Genomic DNA, 14,711 nt, shown 5'->3' with positions numbered 1-14,711 from the left:
GTGGATACACCCATTAAGGTGTCAACAAAAGTTAGTGATTAATATGAGCAATGAAAATAGCTGCGGATGCAACCGCTTTTCTCCAAGGCATAAGTCAAGTGTTAAATGTATGGTTTGGGGAGGAAATTTCCCTTTCCGCTGGTACAGGGTCCTGCTTGGATACTGAACAAGGACTGCTAACGGGATATTCAGTACGACAGTCTGTCTTCTTGTTTTATATTCACACCCACAAGAGTATGTCTGTATGCCATCATCTCAGCATATGGCACACGGAAGCATATGGAAGCTATATTCTTTAACTACATTTATCTTAAATTAAAAGTAAATAGCAGACACTTCTATAAACTTTTATATGGTGAAATCAAACGTCTGTACGCTGTTAAATTGCAGAGGCGCTGAATGCATCCTTAGACGATGTTACATCACCACCAAAGCAGCGTGTCAGCCTCAGACTGGGGGAACTCGGGTGCTCTCAGAAGGCACACACCTGACTTAACAGCACTACAGATGGTCCTAACAAAAGGAGGGTATTGAGAAAGAAATACTATAGGCATAGCATTGCATTCAATAAGGAAAGATAACATAAATACAGTTCCTCTTAAGTAAAAATCCAATTACAGACAGTCTTGGTAATCATATTCATTTACCAAAGTTATAATCAATTCTTCTTTAAAAATGCATTTCAACAGCTTCCAAAAGGTAAAAAGCTGAAGAGTGAGAATCAGCTACCAACCAGTGAAATTATGCTGTACCATGGCACTTCAATTTGGGAAACCTAAATTAGTGGTTTCAAAACTCTGGAATTAAATGTCATTAGAACATCTGAAAACACTGGCTGATAATTCCAGGAAGGCATACTCAGGCCAAACACTAAAACTAAAGCTATGCAGTAGAGTAAATCAAATGGCTGGACTTAGTACAGGAACAACAGGTTGACCTATGAGGCTAGACAGGAGGTCTAACCCCTATGAGGTTAGACAGGAGGTCTAACGCCCAGGAAGTGTAGACGCAATGATGTAATAATCTTCTCTGGCTTCAAGTTCTAAGAATGTGTGAAAAATCAAAGCCAGCATGTAAAGTCAAAAGAATTATTGTAATGTAGCTGTTTACCTTCTCATTGTTCAGAAAAATTCTCATTTTGTGTTGCGTAATTATTCTCATTACCCCTCAATGTAACATGGTAACATATATTTCTTACACGTATCACTAATGATAAGTGAAAATGGAGTTCAGAGATAATACGTTAGGAAAAAAGAAGAAAATAATTTTAAGGATCCAGACTTGCTGATTATAAGCACAGTCTCATAACTCATGATGACCTCATGTATTTTGTATATTGATACTCCTTCATACTTATAACCAGTTTCTCCAAAATCCCAGGTGGAACATTTGTTATTCTTGGTATGTTAACACAACCCCTAATTACAGACGGAGACCAGAAGCAGACATAATAGAACACATAAGAGAAGGCTTTGCTGAGACTCAGGTTAAGTCTAAGGCCCTGATTCTGTAAGGACAAAAGCATATGCTTAAGCTCCCCACTGTGCCCCCCTTGGATCCAGCAGCACTCCCTGTAATGAAGTGAAGTGCATCCAAAGTTTGGGCTTACAGAAGCAAACCATAAGATAAGTCCGAGGAAAAGAACAAATGATGCCAGGAAGGACATCACCAACACAAATCTAGTAAAAATAACTGAGGAAGAGCTGGAACAACTAGTTATGCAGCAGAGAAACTGGCTCCGAGATCACCAGTTTCCCATTTTCTAATTATTAATGATATTGACAGTAGTGCTAAAGGGCTACGAAATGCCACCAAGCAAACAGAGCGCTGAATAAACACAGACCCCAACCAACGTGCTCTATAAACAAACAAGAGGAGCCTGAGATGAGGTTGGGAAGCAATAAAGATGGTAAATATCAATTGAAAAGATAAAGGAAAGCAACTGAAATGATTTGCATGAAAAGGGGTCAGGGAGGAATTGGGTAGAAAAGTTGGGTACAGAGCATTAGCATGGAGAAGAAACTGCAACAGGGGAAAGGGCAGAAATTTGGGACAGAATTAGAAGGGAAGGGAAAAAAAAAGCACGCAAAACTGTGAAGAATCTTCTCAACTTAAAGGTCCATGTTTTAGCTGTTCTTTGGGTTGGTTTCTCCCTGCAGCCTTCCCATAATAAGACATGTGCATGGGGAAAAAGCCAGGTTAACCTAGGTACAGGAGCCTCAGAAGAAGAGAAGCCCCAGCTGCAGCCTTCTGGGGGCTCACCAGAAGGTGGTGGGAGGTCACCTCCAGCGCAGCCACAGCCGTGCCCCCACCGGGGCAGCCGTCCCCACGTGCCGTAGGGCACATCCCATCCAGCCGTAGAGCTCTCCTGTGGTTACGTGCCATCGGTATCCACCAGACGGAAAGGGAGAGAGAGGTCTGGACGCAAGGTCTGCATACCAGAGGGGCACGTCCCTCCAATACCTTTCACTCTGCGTGGCTCGGAGCCTCTCAGCTACCACCACAGAGCAAGCAGGAGAACGGAGCAGTTTGTCTGAAAGGGATTACACATGTCCAGGGCTGCATATTAAAACCAGTAAAATCACTGCAGGCTGACATCTGACATCTAATGCCTTAAACTGGACTCGCCTCTGTTCCATTTTAAAATAACTTCTTAGAGTACAATTTTTCTTTCATACTTATGGATGAGGTTATTGATTATTTGGTTGGGAATATATGATTTAAATCACCGAAAGAATTGAGCTGTACATGTCAATTTTGCCAAGCTATGTGACTTGATGCTTTAATTCTTCCTCGTCTGTGAGCCAAGACTGCCCACTGTTTAAGGACAAGTAGGAGAAAAATACATGGCTCTAAAGCCCGCTCCTCCTCCCACCCACACACTGAATGCAGAACACGGGATTGATACGTTAATGTCTAGCACCATTTTCATTTTAATACAAGTGTTTTCTTAATGCGAGTGGTTCACACTCTGCCTGGCTAGAAAGACAAAATAATATGATTTTTTAATGTTTCAAATTTACTTTGGCCAGGGAATAACTGTATTCTGAGCGCTGCGACATTATGCAATCAGTCTAAGGAATCTTTCACAATTTTCCCTTTTTTTCCAAACTTTATTATGGGTTTTGAATTGCTTTTACTTTCATTTTCTATTAAAAAGAAAATCAATGGAAGTGCATTAGATGATTAATGATAGAAATTATGCTTCTGCTCCTTTCAGAGAACATAACAAAATACAAAAATATTCTTCCCTTTTTTCCTCTTTCTGTGGCCCACAATTACTAAAATTACTTGAGTTCAATTTATTTGTAGCACCTATCATCAAGTTATATTTAAGATGAATAATTTATTGCACAACTTGAAAATAAAACTAAGACATCCTGTTATATATACACACATTGAGAACACAGTAAATAAAGAGAATCAAACATGCCAAGTAACACACGAGAGAGAAAATGGAAAACAAACACAACGTTTACAGACTTTCTAGTAACTCAAGTTGGAAAATCACTTAGCCAACTAAGAAAGCGCTTACTTTCTTTTGAAAGCTCTGCCTCAATTATATATTCACAGGCCAGTGCTCTTCGTGATAGCTGGGTAAATGTACAATCTCGTGCAGCCTGTTTTCTTCCAGCAGCAGAGAGCTCAACGCTACAGCCAACTCACACGGCAAACCCAGCCTTCGGAAGGTCTCAGAAGACAGCCCTGTAAACTTGTCGAGCCAAATGTACATTTCAATCTGAATTTTTTTTGGTATTGGGTTTGACAAAATTACCCACTTGTATCATCTTTCAGATAACTGGGCATTAGAAAACATTGCGTTACGTTGGTTTAGGAAAATACATTTGAAAATCTTGCTCCGGAAGGCAGGCACTCTGCCACTTCACTCCATCTATGCCTTTACAGTGAAGAGCAGACACTAAATCCAGAACATTACACTAACACACTGACATATTTACAACTCCCCCAACATTATATTTAAAACATTACGGTCCAAGGTAACACATAAAGATTTTAATCTACCGTTCCTCCTCAGCTCCCCGCTCCCCACTCCCCAGCTCTGGCTCTTCTCTTTTTGGCATTCAAAGCTCCTTGCTGCTCTTGGCCGGTCAGGGACCAGCAACTAAGCCACTGTGGACACAGGATATACGGGCCCTTCAACAACTTTTCAACTCACCCTGATGCCTCCTGCTCTCACCTGCCCGTTCTCCTCCTCCCCCAGTTAATTCTGTTGTTAATGCCCAAATCCTGTCCTACCTGGCGTGCTCCAAGCCCCACATACACAGCACAAATTCACCTGCCGTTGCACAGATCTCCTCATTACAAGAAGGGGTTGTGTGGCAGCCTGTTGTCCATCGGGGTAGATTCATTCCATTTTCTCCAAAATTCATATTTGCTCACTGCCTGGCCACATGGCTAACGTTTAAGGGAGAATAAACGAGTTTGTCTGAAATTATCAATTCCTCCCTGCCAGTACTGCCCACATAATGCTGTTCATACCACTGCACCTCAGTAAAGATAGGCAGATTTGGACTGGTGTAAAATAAGACAAGAATGTGGTCTCCTATATTTATTTTTAATTAACCATGCTTTTCCAGAATTCAGACAATCCTGGTGCTTTACAGCATACAGACTTGTCATCTTTATCAAAGTCCAAAACTGCAATTCAGAAAGTAGTAACATGGAAATTTGGAAACCCTCTCCTCACTTTCTATATTCCACTCATAGAAACTGCTGTTAAATTTTTCTAAAGTACCCATGGATTTTGCAGATATGGTCCTGCATAAAACTTCCACTTCAACTACCACTTTTCTACAGTAAAGAAGAGGTAAGAATGCTAAGCGCTTTGAGGTCTGAAGCCTGGCTACTCATCTCCAGCCTAAAACTGATAAAACAACTAAATCTACTTTGACCGAAGCTAATAAAAATGCATACTCAAATAATTCATGTTATCTAAATTAAGTATCTTTCAGCCGTCATACATATTGTCTACCTCGTGAGACAAAATAAAGATACTGTACTTGAGATCGAAGGGTCAGCACAGTCTAAGTACCGTAAAGACGCTGTACTTCGATTAAAGGTGAGAGAGGCAGAAAGAGATTGTGAAAAATTTCCCATGCACAACCTTGAGAAATCCCATGTTTGGGGCCTTTCAGGAGACTTGCCCAGTAGGAAACCTAAGTACGCGGATTTGGATCCCAGCAAGAGCAAAGTCACACTCTGATGTGTGGGAGTTTCATACATGTGTACATAATGTATAAATTATACATACAGACGGGCTTTTTATACTTCTTCCTAAACATTCCTAGTGTGCGGGGAAAACGTGTTTTACAGAAACCCTACCTCAGGGCACCTTTTCTTCAGCAGGAAAAACAAAAAGGCAAACAAAACAAACAAAAAAAACCCAACCTCCCCAGAAGAGACTAACAGTCCAAGATAGCAAAGGATAATTTCTATATAGTGTGTATAAAAGACCCCAATTCCCGTAAGTATAAGAATTGCTATTTCTCCTGGGTCACGTTAAATGAACTTTTTTGTGCGAGCGAAGGAGTTCCAATAGGTTTGCCTCTTAAGAATAATAAAAATAATTACACTCATCTTTCCTTATGTTTGTTGTTCAGTCCATTCTCACTGCCAGTGCATTCCTTTTTACTCTTCTTTTGAAGCTAACAGATCTAAAGGGGCTATTTGCTTTCCCCTTCTAGTCTCTTAAAAACAAGGTAGAAGATCAGAGAAGATGCAAAGGGAGATATCTTACAGTACATTATGTTTTTCTTATGATGATCTTCTCTTCCTTTCTTACAGGCAAAAAAAGAAAAAAAAGGAAACAACATTTCTTATTTAGCTGCTGCTATTCGCCTTCAATTTGTACCAAATTGTAATAATTGAGCAGGGATTATAAAGCAGATAGTATTCCTGCTGAAACAATGGGAAAACTCACATTTATTTCAATAGGAAAAGATCTTATTACACTTCCTTTTTAATATCTACGAGTGAAGCATTTGTTTGCGAGCAGTTGTTTCTGAAGCAATTACATAATCCAAACGCTGATGGATTACTATAGGATCGTTCATGTATAACAGAGACAATATTTGCACACAAAAAGTTCTCTATTGTGATTCTTTTACCATTGGTTCAGATCATATAATTTATGGTTTGTTTAACCAAAAAAACAATCAAATGCCATAAAAACAAATTAATACAACAGAAAGTAAATTGCATCAGAACTAGCAATACTTTCCATCCCACTGAAACATTATTAGTATTTTTAGCTATTCTTCACATGCTTCATTCTCACTAACCCCAGGGTAGAGCTGACCGGGACGCTACGCTACATTTTCTTATATTACAGTCTTTCCAGTACAAACCATTTTAATCTTGGCTATAATAAATCACCAGTTGGATTCTCATCTTACTCCCTCTTTTCACCTATGAAGTTTTGTTCATCTTTGCTGGAGCTCAGAGCAGTTTCTCCCACAAAATTGCTGGGTGTGTGAATCTTTCTTCGTGCAGAAGGTTTCTGCCAACTGTCATAACCAGATCAGACAACATCATGCTTAAAGGGAGGAGCACTCAAAGCAGGGGAAGGTCATCTTTGGAACGTAACTTGGAGTAAAATTTTGCAGAAGTGGTTTATGTTTACTTTTTCTAACTTCTTAAAAAATATTCTTTAAAAAAAAAAAAAAATCAGGAAAACAAAAGCCTGTGAAAACGTAGAGAAGAGAGAGTAACCTGATGGCACTTCTGGGGGAGGTGGCTGTTCATGTTCCACCACTGCCACACCAGTGGACCCACCACTTAACTTCCATATAGCCTTAGCGTGCCTCTCCTGGCTCATCTGAAAGTGGTTGAGCCACAAGCAGGCATCTTCAGCTTCCTCCTCCTGTAAGAGCAGAAATATCCTCCGCACCTCGGAGAAGTCCTTGGTGTTCACACACAGCATCAGGACCTACGCTCACCTCCAGAGAGGCAGGTCCAGGCCAGCCATGGAGGGCGTCATTAAGGAGCACATCCGTGACCCAGACCTGAGGCTGCCTCAGACACGAAGCCCAGAGACACATCTGACCCTTTGTTCCCTGGAGAAGGAAGAAAGACTACGGCCAATATACCCAGCACTACCCTTTCCCTTAAAACCAAGGAAACGTAATCAGAGGGACCTCCAAAATTGCCCAAAGTGGTAATTAATTCTTCCATTTTAGAATAAGTTATTCAGGAAATAAAATTCAATGCAAAACCAACTCAATACTTTGAAAATCCATCAAGATTCACATCACATTTCCTTTTCAGAAAAGAGAACTGATATTTGGAATTTTAAGTGGAATTTCAAAGAAACAGTAAATAGCAGCTTTTTAATTCATAAGCCCAAAGGAAAGGGAACTTTTCATAGAAGTGTGCTGTACTTGGGAAACTAACTCTTGCTGTTGCTATTATGAAAGTATAAATACAGCACACCATGAATTCATAGTAATTTGTTTCTATGAGCAAGTTTGACATGGCAAGGCCAAATAAATTAAGATTGTATGGCTACACAGAACAGAGATTCTCTAAAATATTGCATTGGTATTTTGCCTTTTCTAGATCATTCATCGCATCAGACCTTTGTCTCAATTTCTCTTTAAACCTTTGTCTTGTCCTATTTGAAGACCCACGCTCCAGGGTTATATCTTATCAGTTAATTAACTTTTAGAATGGAAACATTGCAAAAATGACTATATAAACTTTTGCTCACATATATCAAAGCCAATGTCAACCAATGTGGTTCCTATGTACCTAATCCAGGAGACTTACAATAAAATCTCATCTTCCATTTACAGCCTGAGGCAAAAGTAGGTCTTGCAGAGAGATGTGTGAAGTGATCAGGTTTAGTAGAGCAATAATGTTGCTCAACAGTTTAAATATTGGTCTAGCTACTAAACTTTATGCCATGAGGTTCTGGCATTACATTATTAAATACCAAGATTTCATCCACAGTTTCACTTACTCAGAATAATGCAAAATTCATTTCAGAAAAAAAAAATTGCAATTTCAGTTATATTTTTCTCCCCCAAAAAACCTCTTGAAGGTAATGGTAATCTTCAGTAGATCAAGGCAACACTAACAGGGAAGTCGGGGGGGGGTGGTGGTGGTGGTGTAATATACCAGTCCTTCACTGTAAATTAATGAACAATTTAGCAACAAAATACTCGAAGCAATGAAAACCATTGCTTTCATTCAGGCTCTAAAAGGTCACAGCCAACAATGAATAAAGGAGAAACCAATTAAGCTGGAAAATTTGAATCTACAAATAAGGAAGAGGAGGATCCTCAGAAGCAACTTGGATTTTTATTTTTCTGGCTCTTCACCCAACATCAGCAGATCTCATTGATGTGTATGGAAAAAAAAAAAAAAGGTAAGAGAGAATTAAACAAGAGCCAGTGTTTGGAAATAATTTTGCCCATGGTTCAAAATTACAATGAAAGACCCAGCAGTGAAAAGGATGAAACACAGAAAAAGAATAAAGAATTTGAATGGGAATCGCAGCCTGAGAGGATGCCGCGAGGGCTGGGAGAGGCCGGCAGCCCCTCACTCAACTCCAAGCACGCCGCTTCCCCCCGGTGAGGACCAGGCCCCCGGGCTCCTCGCTCCTGTCATTTCAGAAAAGCTGTGCGATCTGGCGTCGAGATCCTCTCAGCCAAACTGAGAGGAACCCGTGCTGGACCCAAAGCACAGGCTGTCTCCCGGGGGTGCATCACCAGGCGGGGAAAGGCAAGGGCAGAAACGGGAAAGAAGCTGGGAAGTTTGTGCTGGACCACTCGGAGAGCTCAGCTCTGCACAATGGACCGGGACAATTCCTTGGGAAAAGCAGTCCTTGGAAGGAATCGCGCTAAAGGAACGAAGGTCAAATATGAATTTTGTCTTGTATTTTATCTCTGAAAAAATAAGATAGCAGTGGTTTTTAGTAATAGAGGGAGAAAAATCTATACATAGCAGCCAAGTGCAACACCAGTCATCCCTATTAAAGAGTTCAATAAAAAGTAACGCGTCCTGTTGTTGAAATACTCCACAAAGGATTTCGGTTGCTGAATGTACCAATCTTATCAGATAACAAGCGAGCAGAAGTTTAAGCCATGTCAGGAATTAAGGCAGAAAAACTAGGATCCCGACCACAGTTCCCGCAGACAACGTCGTGAGCAGCTCACCATTCCCACATCCACATGAAGGCAGCCAGAGGTCCGTCTGGCAGCGGCAGGGCAGCAGCCTGCTCCCATCCCTCTCGCCCCAAGATCCGTGCAGTGCCAAAGGATGTACAGAAGGATGTAAGCTCAAGAAAATTCCCCTGAAGGTGATGCCAGCCCCACATGGGACTTTTCCTCCAGCTTTACTACACAGCCCCATAGCCTTACACGTTTCTGCTGAAGCCAGGTCACCCGCAGCTCATGGAAAAGGGCTTCCCCGGTGGGAAGCCTTCTTCAAATGATGGTCCAAATCCCGTGATAATCCTGCTGCTCACCCTTTCGTATACCCGTAAGGAACAGGGCAGAATGTATATTTATTGCTAGGCATAAGAAGCATGTGTTTCTTGGGTTTGGGGTTTTTTCTGGGGGGGTGAGGGTTGAAGTTGAACTGTTTTGAGCCGATCAGGTGTATCGCCACACCTGAGTTATTCTCTGCACAATCTGCATGTCACACAACTGTTCATCAAAATGTTACAAAGCAATACACATTTTCACAGGTAGATGTCCTATTAAAAAAAAAACAAAACACACACACACAAAAAAACCCACTTCAACATCCATGCACAAATTCTCTAAAAGCTGAATCTCCTCCAGGAGCAGACAGTCTGCGATTCCCTTGGCAACACAGGAGTCGTAAGAAAGCCTTAAAAACCCATGTTAGAAATAACCTTCAAAGTTTGGAATATAAACTTTTGGAAGCACAGAACTATTTCTCGCAGCAGGTCAAAAGTAAAATAAAGACTTTTGTTCAAAAGTATGAAAAAAATAACTATATTCTTCAATTGTGTAATGTCAAATTACAAGCAGAAGCTGAAGTTACTGGAAACATTAAGAGGGTACAAAGACTGTAACTTTTGGCAATACTTAACAAAACAACTAAAATCTCATATATCCTAAGATTTTTTTTTTAATATATTAGTAGTATGAATTACAAGAATATCAAACCAAAATTAGTTCACAAATTGAAATGGATTTCTGGGAAATCTTACATTGTACCTTAGCTACAGTTTGCATAATCAAAAGCAAAGATGTTTTCCAGCCTCCTTTAATCGAATGACACCAATTGGCATCAGCCTTCCACATGAAGATAGTCCCTCTCCTGATATTTTTCTATGAAAAATTATAAAAAGGGGGGTGGGGGGTGGGGAAGGTGGATTTCTGACTAAAATACTGCCTTCTTCCCCAGCTCTCTCCAAGGAACAGACCCCACAGGAAACACAAGGTATTTGTGCTGTCTTTCAGAAAACTTGAAGAGAACTTGGTTATTTTACATAGACATCACACTTCTCCCTAAATACATACATAAAATCCATTCCTTGTAGGTTTATATACATATATGTATCTGCTATAAAAAACTGCCATTCCTGAATTGGTTGGGTTTTTTTTTTTTTTTTTTTTTTTTTTTTTAAGGTGCAGGATGAAATCAATATCGATTTATAAAGAAACTTTCTCAAGGAAGTTTCACTAAGAACAGTTTTAAAAAGTCAATAAAACTTCTTATCCTTTAGTTTTAATAAAATGCAAGAGAACATACTGTAGATTTAGATTACCATATCAGTACTTTTGATTTACTCGCATTTTCAACGAGAAGACAGGCAATTCCCATATATAAGTTTATTCCAAAGCTGTGACCTTGACTTTTACCATAAGTTCAATTGCAGGGATATTGTTTTTGAGGCGAGTTGAAGGAAGAAAGGAGTTCTTGCAGATAAGATAATGAACTGTCAAATGCAGCTTATGAAATACTACTGTTTCAAACAGATCCTCTGATTTAATATGTGTTGACAGTCGATTCAAAAATTATGACTAGGTCATTATGTAGCACACAGACTACAAAGCTTGAATTACTTATTTGTTTATCTCATAAAGCATTAGGCGTGTGAACCAAAGGCATCCCCACAGCCTTCCATGTAGGGATCAAAAGTAACAGAATAATACTAAATTAAATATCACATATTGAAGAGGTATGATTAACAATGTACTCAAAATTGGGATTTGTCAAAAGGTAAAGAAAACAAAGTATTGAAAAGTCCTACTGGTAAAGTTACTGATTACAGCAAGATAAAAAAAAATAAGTTGTTCTCTAGTTGTTGAAAATAATAAAGGAATGCACAAAAGGGCTATTTTAACTATTAACCCACTGTCCTAAGTACTCATACAACTGTAAAAATACAGTGAAGCTTAAAAAAACCCATCCCAAACCACAAGATTATCTCCTGAGTGTGGTGAGAATTGTGTACCCACATAAACACAGAAAATAATCTTTTTTTGTTTTTCTCAACTTAATAAATGCGGCAAGCTTTTTCTAATAAAAAGAAAAAAAAAAAAAAAGATGAGCTGCCAATACTGATGTGTCTGCTATCAATAAATGAGAAGTCTTGATGAGACTACAAGGTTTTCCAGTACAGTAAACACGCAAAAAAAGCTGAGATTCATACGATGCTTTGCACAGATTCTTGTATTCTACGTTGTCCAAGATAACAGAAGCCCATTTCACACTCCTATATAAAATTATTCTAGAAAAAATAAGTGTACACTGGAGGTAGGGACACAGGTTACTTTTAAGTTAAAAGACAGGAGATTGACAGTCCTCTCCCAGCAAAAGAACGAGCAAAGATTGTGAAGAAGCGAGGCAATATTTAACTCTTTAATGTTTCAAATGCTTATCTACCTTTCTATCATATATGTTTAAAATGAACTTTAATATACTTTCCATTACAACAGTGGGACTCTTCAGTAACAACCCCAAACAAACATGCTATACGTAATCACCTCCCAAAATCAAATTATCCTTTATTAACACAAAAATCTGCTACACCTACAAAACACATTGAATAAATAGCGAACAAGTCACCTGCTGTCACCATTAAACTATTCTTTCCAGAGTAACTTACATAAGGAAATAAAGAAATGGGACCTGATTTTTCTCCTCCACAAAAAGGCTGCCTAATGTACCTTGTCCCAGCACTGCCAGAGGCAGTGCCCGACGATGCACCCACATCCCTCTCCCGAGCCGTGCCGGCTGCTCCGTCATCTTCACGTTATACTTCAGCTAGGACAACTGAGGTTTCACAATAAGGCCGTATTTACTCAACAAAGCCTTAAAAACAAGACTAAAAATGTTTACACAGTTATTATATTAACTTTTCTTTTTTTGAGTGAAACCCTGTTGTAGCCAATATTTAATAGGTGAATTCACGTGACTGGAATAGTAACAAAAAGGGGTACAGCTCTTCTGGAAGGACATGCAAATAATGGTGACATGTTTTATTTCATCTACAAATTATACACCTTTTCAGTCTCTGGGCTAGTCTACAGAGAACAACTGACCTACTGAATGCCCGGCTGATGGCTAAAAGGGAAAGGAACATGCGTGCCATGCTGGGAAAAGGACCTCAAATGAGGTGAGCTCATGAGCAAGTAGGAGGACCCCATCCACACCAGCCCGACTGGTGCTACAGGAACGCAAAACAGCTCAGGAAGTACAGCCAATTCATAGACTGTTTTGGTGAATTTGGTAAAATTTGGTCTTTTGGGGTGGGGACAGAGTAAACTACTCCGCTAGACCGTAAGCCATGAGGAGGAACCAATGGAGAACATCAGGGTGGAGGGCGGGCTGAAAGAGAACGACCACTAGATTACACAGTTAACAGTTGGAAGGGGCAGCTGGAATAATACATTGCTATAACTACATTTGCATTAAAGCTAAGTAAGGTGCCCTGGAAGGCTGGGCTAGGGAAAAGAAATTGAAGAAAGGTGCAGTTCAGAAAATAGACAAATGCCAAAGTGAAGCTCTCCTATTAGGGAACGGCACAACCACGGTAGGGATAAGCCGGAGTATGAGAGATCAGCTAAGCTCAGTCAAAAGCTATTCACTGCCCTCCAACAAAAAAAAAAAAAAAAAGTGGAAACTAGGTCAAGTTCCTGAGGATTAGCAGAAGATTGCAGCACAAGCATGGAAAAATCGGAATTAGCAACAGGCATTAAAGGTAACAAAGGGTCCTTCTGCAAATGTGGTGAAAAACAGACACTCCCCTCTCCCACCCCACCTCCCCAAAAACCGGCCCAAGCTTGCAGCACCCTTCGCTGAGCGGATCAGCTGCAATCCCGGGAGTGTTACAATTAGCAGATAAAAAAAAAAGGCAGGATCTCAGGCCTCTCGGTCCCCTTTCAGGGAAAGAGCTGTCAAGGATAAGCCGGCTATTTTGAAATTGTCTGTCCTAATGAACCCTGGCTCTAGCAAACTTATAGAAACCGATCTTGATGTGTCAGAAATGAGCATCTTTGAGACCTTGTGGAGGAAGTGCAACTTATCAGCAAACACTCTGCCTAGCCTTATAACAGCTCTATTTATTTTTATTTTTTATTTAAGATGGGGGGTATGGAAATACAGGCCCATCAGCTTATTTTTGATTTGCACAAAAATATTGGAACAAGTAATTATGCAGCAGGTAACAGCAACTACCACAGATAACAAAACAAAAAAAGAAAAAAAAAAAAGTTAAATGCATCAACTTTCCTTCTGTAATAGATTGATGGACTCCGGGAAAGAAAATGAAGAACAGTAGCCTCATTTTAGCATAGCTTGTTTCCTCGAGGACAAAAATCCTAAAAACGCTCAGCACTGTGAATCCTAAATGACATCCAAATGACTTTCTTAATAATTAAATTATATTGCATCAAAAAGCACATGCCTTTAGCAGTTTGATTCGTATGTGCGCACTCTAACCATGAGTAACTGGGTAAGCAAAGATTGGGTGGAGCTGCCATAAAAACCTACAGTATGCTTAGCACTAAAGAAAACCTCTGTAACGGAATAGAGCCTTTTGCTTTATGATTCTCTCTGGACCTGATTCACCACTGGTTTATTACTGACTTTTGTTATTGTATCTGAATACAATTTGATTTTATGAGATCTTAAATATTACCTTTATAAACATTTCATGGGATGTTGACTCTCTATCTGCAAATTGCTTATTTGCTTATTGTATCTGTTCACTGATGCCATTTGCAATAGCTTATTTTTGCATTAACTTCTTTGTTGAGTCTAGTTTATCTTCTGAGAAAATCCTGGGATGGAATTTTTAATAAGAAACCCTTTTAAAAAAAAAAAAAAAAAGATATAACAGTAACTGGTAAAGACATTTTCCCTTACAGTGTCCTGTTTGCAGTATAATTCAATCAGGGATTTTGTGCCAGTCACTGTGAGATTTCAAGAAAGTACTTTGTTTATCATTTAATCAATATGATTTGAGCAACCCAGAGAGATTTTTAAATAGTAGGCTAAATTCTGTACACACCTCCTGCAACTTTACCTGAGTTTCAGACTTTTGCTCAATAAATGCTCTCCGCACATCATTTCCTCTGCTTTCACCACTCCTACTGTGCAAACTCAACGCCAGTAAAAACCTGTGGCTGTCCTCCATCTATACAACGCATATTAACTTGTTTTCAAGTAATGGAAGAAGACGACTGCCCTGGGAGAAAATACAACAA

The 14,711-nt window shown here is 39.6% G+C and overlaps 1 protein-coding gene across 13 annotated transcripts in view; it reads right to left on the bottom strand.

The window, feature by feature from the left end:
* Positions 1-14,711, bottom strand: part of THSD7B (thrombospondin type 1 domain containing 7B) — a 336,463-nt gene that overhangs the window by 110,604 nt on the left and 211,148 nt on the right. The gene's annotated exons all lie outside the window — the stretch shown is intronic.

This window comes from Mycteria americana, chromosome 9, assembly GCF_035582795.1.
Source record: "Mycteria americana isolate JAX WOST 10 ecotype Jacksonville Zoo and Gardens chromosome 9, USCA_MyAme_1.0, whole genome shotgun sequence".
Taxonomy (NCBI): Eukaryota; Metazoa; Chordata; class Aves; order Ciconiiformes; family Ciconiidae; genus Mycteria; species Mycteria americana.
The sequence above is the reverse complement of the archived record's forward strand: the minus strand, read 5'-3'. Positions and strand labels throughout refer to the sequence as shown.